Here is a 6,000-nt window from a genome sequence, read left to right on the forward strand (position 1 = left end):
TGCGCTGCCGGTATCCCTACCCCCATTGCCTCAGACTTCGCAAAATTAATCTTTAGGTTTGAGATCGCCTCATAGGTTGTAAACTCTTGCATCAAATTGGGAAGGGATATCACCGGGTTTGAGAGTTAGAACAGCAAGTCGTCAGCGTAGGCTGACACTTTGTATTGCGTATGCTTAATCAATATACCCGTTATGTTCTGATTCGATCTGATGCGGCATAGGAATGGCTCGAGTGACAGCGCGAAAAGGAGGGGTGAAAGCGGGCATCCCTGTCGCGTACCGTTTGTAATCTGAAAGGGTTCGGAAATTACCCCATTAGCCCTAACCCTGGCCGACGGTGTCGTATATATTGCGGAAATCCATTGCAATATGTTATTACCCAGTCCTATATGGCGTAGTGTGGCAGACATGAAAGCCCAGTTCACCCTGTCAAAGGCTTTCTCAGCGTCTGTGCTGAGAAAGACACTTGGCCTGTCTTCCAAGATGGCAGCGTGCAGCAGGTTCAGAACTTGGTGGTATTATCCCTAGCCTCTCTGGTTGGGACAAATCCTACCTGGTCTAGGTGTATCAGGTCGGGGATATATGGCTGCAGCCTTAAAGCTATCATTTTGGTAAACAGCTTAAGATCTGTATTCAGTAGGGAAATCGGACGATAGCTCCCACACTGGGACAGATCTTTACCCTCTTTGGGGATCACTGCTATATGGGCCTGCAACGTGGCCTCATGGAGTTTACTCCCCTTCACAAGGACATTAAAAAGATTAAGTAGATGATGTCCGAGAGATGGGAGTAAAGTCTTGTAAAATTGTACTGTTAAGCCATCAGGTCCCAGGGCCTTCCCTCGCTTGGTATTACTTATTGCCAGTTGGATTTCGGACAATGTTATAGGTTCCTCTAGAGTGTTGGAAGAGGTTATGTAGTTGGCTATATGTTCTTGGGTTGGCTGGGTCACGTTTAGGTTGTATAGAGTCTCGTAAAAGGACTTGAATGTGTTGGTAATTTGGTGGGGCAACGTCTCTCGACTCCCGGAGGAAGAGAAGATGTGCGGTATATAAGAAGCTGTTCATTGGGCTTTCAGACATTGCGCAAACAGTCTGCCACATTTATTGCCTGATTTGTAGATTTTTTATGGGAAATCTGGAGCGCTGCCTTAGCTTTAAAGTGGAGAAGGTCGGTTATTTGAGTGCGTATCGTGTCCAGCTCACTACCTAAGGGAGTATTCGGTGTCTGTTTGTGTTTTTCTTCTAGGATTTGAAGTTTGCCGAGTAGCTCGGATAATTGAGCGGTTCTTTGTCTTTTGATCCGTGCGCCGTGTTTTATTAATACCCCTCGAATCACCGCCTTATGCGCCTCCCAATTTAGGCCCGCGTCGCAGTCCCCTTTGTTGTTAGAGTTAAAGTAATGTGATAATTCTGTCGCTAGGTCTGTTAGTACCTCAGCGTCTTGGAAGAGGCCCTCATTTAGCCTCCATGGCTTCTTTTGTCCCCTATAAAATTCGGTTAAAGCGTAGTGTAATGTTACAGGGGCATGATCTGACCATGTGATAGACCCAATAGTGGAGCCTTTGACCGCCTGAAGTTGGTTGTGTGGCATCAAAAAATAATCGATACGTGAATAACCGAGGTGCGGCCTAGAGAAAAAAGTGTAGTCCCGTTCACCAGAATGGAAGAGGCGCCAAACATCCACCAGTTGTGCGGCATGTAGGGCAGTCTGGACAGCCTTCCGTGTGCCACGGGGGATGGAGGACAGCCCAGTAGAGGTGTCCTCTGCGGGTATTAATGGGATGTTTAGGTCTCCGCCTATGATCAGTTGTCCTTCCGTAAAGTTTTGAGACAAGTTTAAGTGTTTTTTCACAAACCGGTCTTGTCTGCTATTAGGGGCATAGAGATTAGCGATGGTAACCTTCACACTACCTATCAGGCCTTTGAGAAATAAAAACCGTCCCTCAGGGTCTGTCATTAGAGCTATCAGAGTCCGTGGGACCTTGGCTGATATTTGAATGGAGACCCCTCTAGATTTGGCCTCAGAGTATGTGGAATGATAGACTGTCGGGTAAAATCTGTTTGTTAAGATAGGGAACCTGTTCTCCCTAAAGTGCGTCTCCTGTATCAAGACAATATCAGCGTTTTGTCGTTTCATATCGTTTAGTAGCATGTGTCTCTTCTCTGGGACATCGAGTCCCTTTGCATTAAGGGTAACAATGTTAAGCACGTCCATGTTCGTGTCAGGATGGAAGGTATGGGAAGGGGGAAGAGAGGGAGGGGAAAAACTGAAGGGAGGAAGAGTGTAGTATCGGGGGGGGGGGGGGGGAAGTGAAAGGTTAAAGAAGTGGGGAATAGACTTTCCAGAAAATGGGTAGCGACTGAGAGGGAAAGACTCCCAGCCGATACTGTCCAGCGGAGCTGGAGCACTAAAGTGCAGCCAATTGCCGCTTCAACGCCCACCAGGAGTGCCTGGATGAAAAGCGTCAACCTAATTGGGGGAGCGATCAGTGCGGGCCGACGGGGAGCTCCCAGGGCCACCCCAGAGCCTCGGGCCCCATGTGTATGTGTAGATGTGGGCAGTTAAGTGACGTCTGTGTAGGCAGGACAATATGTGCGGAAGGATAGGGGTCGTCCAGGATTCATGAGCACAAAATATGTCATACAACTAAACAAATTATAAAGTTGCACAGGTATCTACAAGGCAACTACACTGGCTGGAAACACATTACGCTAACTAGAGCGAAAAAACATATAACAGCTGCAAACAAACATTTCCCCATACATTTCCCCATATATAGCAATGCGACACATCCCCCCCCCCCACGTCACCCGGGGGACACCAACAGGTCCCAGGGAGAGGGAGATAGATAGAGGGGGGGGGCGGGAAGAGAGGAAGGCAGGGATGGAGGGAACAGAGGAGGGAGGAAAAAGGCCCCACCCCAACAACCAACACCCCACATCACAAAGTCCAGAGCCACCACCCAGCCCCCCCCAAGCACCGTGCAGAACCCGTCACAGTAACCCACCCGGACCCCCCAAATGTTCTGTTATGTCACCCCACTCCGAGCCTCCGCAGGAGCACAATAGTCTTGGGGTCCATGTGGATGGGTCGTAGAAGGCCCTGAGGGTGGGGGTCGCCTTGGCCCTCCGGGGGACCGACAGCGCCCCACCAGGGCGTTGCAAAAGCGACCCCGCCCTCTCTCCGGATGGTGACACACATATGGAAGCATCCAGGGACATCACGGCACGGCTCCTTATGTCCCCAGCATGACGCCAGGGACCAGGACAGCCACACGGCAGGGGATAATCCTGATTGGGGGAGGGGATGTAGAGCACAGGAAAATATTGTGGAGGAGCGGTGAAGATGTCAGCCAGTGTAGAACAACATAGTAAGTGCTGAGGGGAGCCATTATGACTCACGTGACCTGTTCACTGAAGCGGATGTAGTGCGGGACCGACCTCTGGACCTTTGGGAGCGAGCTGGTGGGACAACGCCGCCCGACGTTGGGCCCAAGCGGCCTGCCGGGCGCGGGATCCTTACCATCCAGTTTGGCACCTGGACTGGATCTGTGCCCAGGAAAGCAAAGATGACTGTCAGGGGGTAGCCCCATCTGTACGTGCAACCCTGGCGTCTTGCAGCTTCCAGAGCCGGTTTCAGCATGGCGCGACGTTGTAGAGTGGCCCTGGAGAGATCCGGGAGTATCTGAATCTGTGCACCATCAAAGTCAATGACCCCATGATCCCATGCCCTCTTTAGAAGCGCTTCCTTCTGTACGTATCTGTGTAATCGGCACAGAACATCACGAGATCGTGCCGGATCGGTAGATCTGGGGCCCAGCGCCCGGTGGACTCGGTCAATTTCCAGGGAGGGAGGCGGGTCACCCAGGAGCCTGTGAAAGATAGCGGTGACAGTCTCTGCCAGATCTTCTTGACCCGTAGCCTCCGGGATACCCCGCAGTCGCAAGTTATTGTGGCGACTGCGGTCCTCCATTTCCTCCAGATGGAGCTGCATCTCCTGCGCCACCACCGCATGGGTATCCTGTGCGTGTTCCAGTGCTTGCACCCTAGTCGCCAATTAAGTGAGCTGGGTTTCCCCTGAGGAGACTCTGTCTTCTATGGCATGCAGCTCAGTCCTCACCTCTTGTATGTCCCTGTTATGTGCCTCCTCTATCCGCAGGATTAGGGTTTCAATGTCTGCCCTCGTAGGGAGGGCCTTGATGTCCGCCCTCGTAGGCAGAGCTCGTAGCATACTGCGGAGGTCATCATCAAGGTTTCCCTGGTTTGAGGAAGGGCCTGCCATCTCAGATCTGAACACCGCCGGAGTCCCTGAAAGATAGTCTGATGCGGGTGTACCTGGGAGGGTCTGTGTCCCAGTGGGGACTGTTTCCAATTGGGGTACCCAAGGCATATCGGCGGTGACACCAGGTGAAATGCACGGGTTCCCCTTGAAGAAACGTTGAATACCGGGCTGTGAAGGTTGATTGTGGGTACCGCGGGTTGCTGATCTTGTCCTGTAACTTTTGGGGGTGGTCATGCCGAGGTCACATCAGGTGAAGTTGTGTTGTGGCCCATATGGTCCGGGTCAGGCAGGGGGTCCCCCCAGAGCCTGTCTTCACCCAGCCATCTTCAAGTCACAGCCCCCGGGGAGGGGAGCTGTCATGTTATGGTCCACAGGGACTCCTCTGGGTGCACCCTCTCTCTGCCACACCCGGCCCCGGGCTGTTGTTGAGGGGCAGTCAATTATGTCTCTAGGTGGCCACAGGCCCACCTTCCCCAACAGCAGTGCTTCCCTGCGGTCACACTTATAGGCCAGAAGAGACGGCCAGGCAGTAAGGCCCCAGGGCTGGGATCTCCCCGATGCAGTGGGCCCAGGGCACAGAGTCACAAGCTGCAGCCTCTGTAGCAAGAAGTATCCAGTCCGGGGGCTGTGATGACACCTCAGGCCAGGGCCGGGGTCCGGAGAGATGATGGAGTGGGCTCAGATAGGCGGCCTGCACTGCTGAAGTAGGCCGGACCGGCCGCGGAAGCCTCCGGCGGGGATCCAGCCCCAGGAAACAGCGGGGATCCGCTGGCTCCACTAGGCCGCACTAGGCCGGACTGGTCCGCGTCGTCTCCGGGACCCGGCGAGGCCCTCTTATAGTGCCTGGACAGTCCCTCTACAGGAGTGGGGTGAAGTAGGGGTCCCCTACCTCCAGATGTGTGGCGTTGTCCCCAGGATGCCTAGGAGTAGCAAGATGGCGGCGGCCGCGGGAGGACTGGTGCGGTCTCTCCCCGGTGTCATCTGCAGAATCCCCGGACAATAATTACTCTGGGCACTGCTGGGGAGCCCAGACTATAATGCAGGCTGATTTCTGTGTAGAAAGCCGCTGTGTAGGAGCCCGATGGCGGCAGATAGGCACCGGTGCACTCGAAGCTCTCCAGAAAGACGTCCGCCGTCGTCCACGCCCAGACACGCCTCCGGGTATGAATATTTTTCATTATGAGTAATATGTAAGGTGGTTAGATGTCCTAGAGTAAATTAAGTAGCAATTTCTACTACCATGGCACAGGATGCCAAAGCTCTAAGCCCACGTACACACGGTCGGAGATTTTGCCAACCAAATCCGTCGGATTTTGCCCGTCCGAAACTGTTGCATACACACGGTCGGGCCAAGTTGGCGAAAAATCCGATTTTTCAGAACGTGATGACGTAATTTCGTTACGATGGGACTACATTCAGGCTAGTAGCCAATAGCTTTGATGTAGGAATTTGATCTGAGCATGCATGGCACTTGGTCCGATGAAAATGCTCTACACATGATCGGATTAGGTCCGTCCGGCCCAGTTGGTCTGGAAATATTTCCAACATGTTGGAAAATTGGGTCGGACGGAGATTCGGACGGAATCAGTCCAATGCATACCACACACAGTCAGATTATCTGACGACACGGTCCGATAAGACTCATTCCGACAGATTCTCTGACCGTGTGTACAAGGGCTAAGACACACCGGGATTCCCTGTACCAGCATTGGCACT

The sequence above is a fragment of the Lithobates pipiens genome, unplaced genomic scaffold (genome assembly GCF_037356315.1).
Source record: "Lithobates pipiens isolate NorthernLeopardFrog02 unplaced genomic scaffold, aLitPip1_a1.2 Scaffold_19, whole genome shotgun sequence".
Taxonomy (NCBI): Eukaryota; Metazoa; Chordata; class Amphibia; order Anura; family Ranidae; genus Lithobates; species Lithobates pipiens.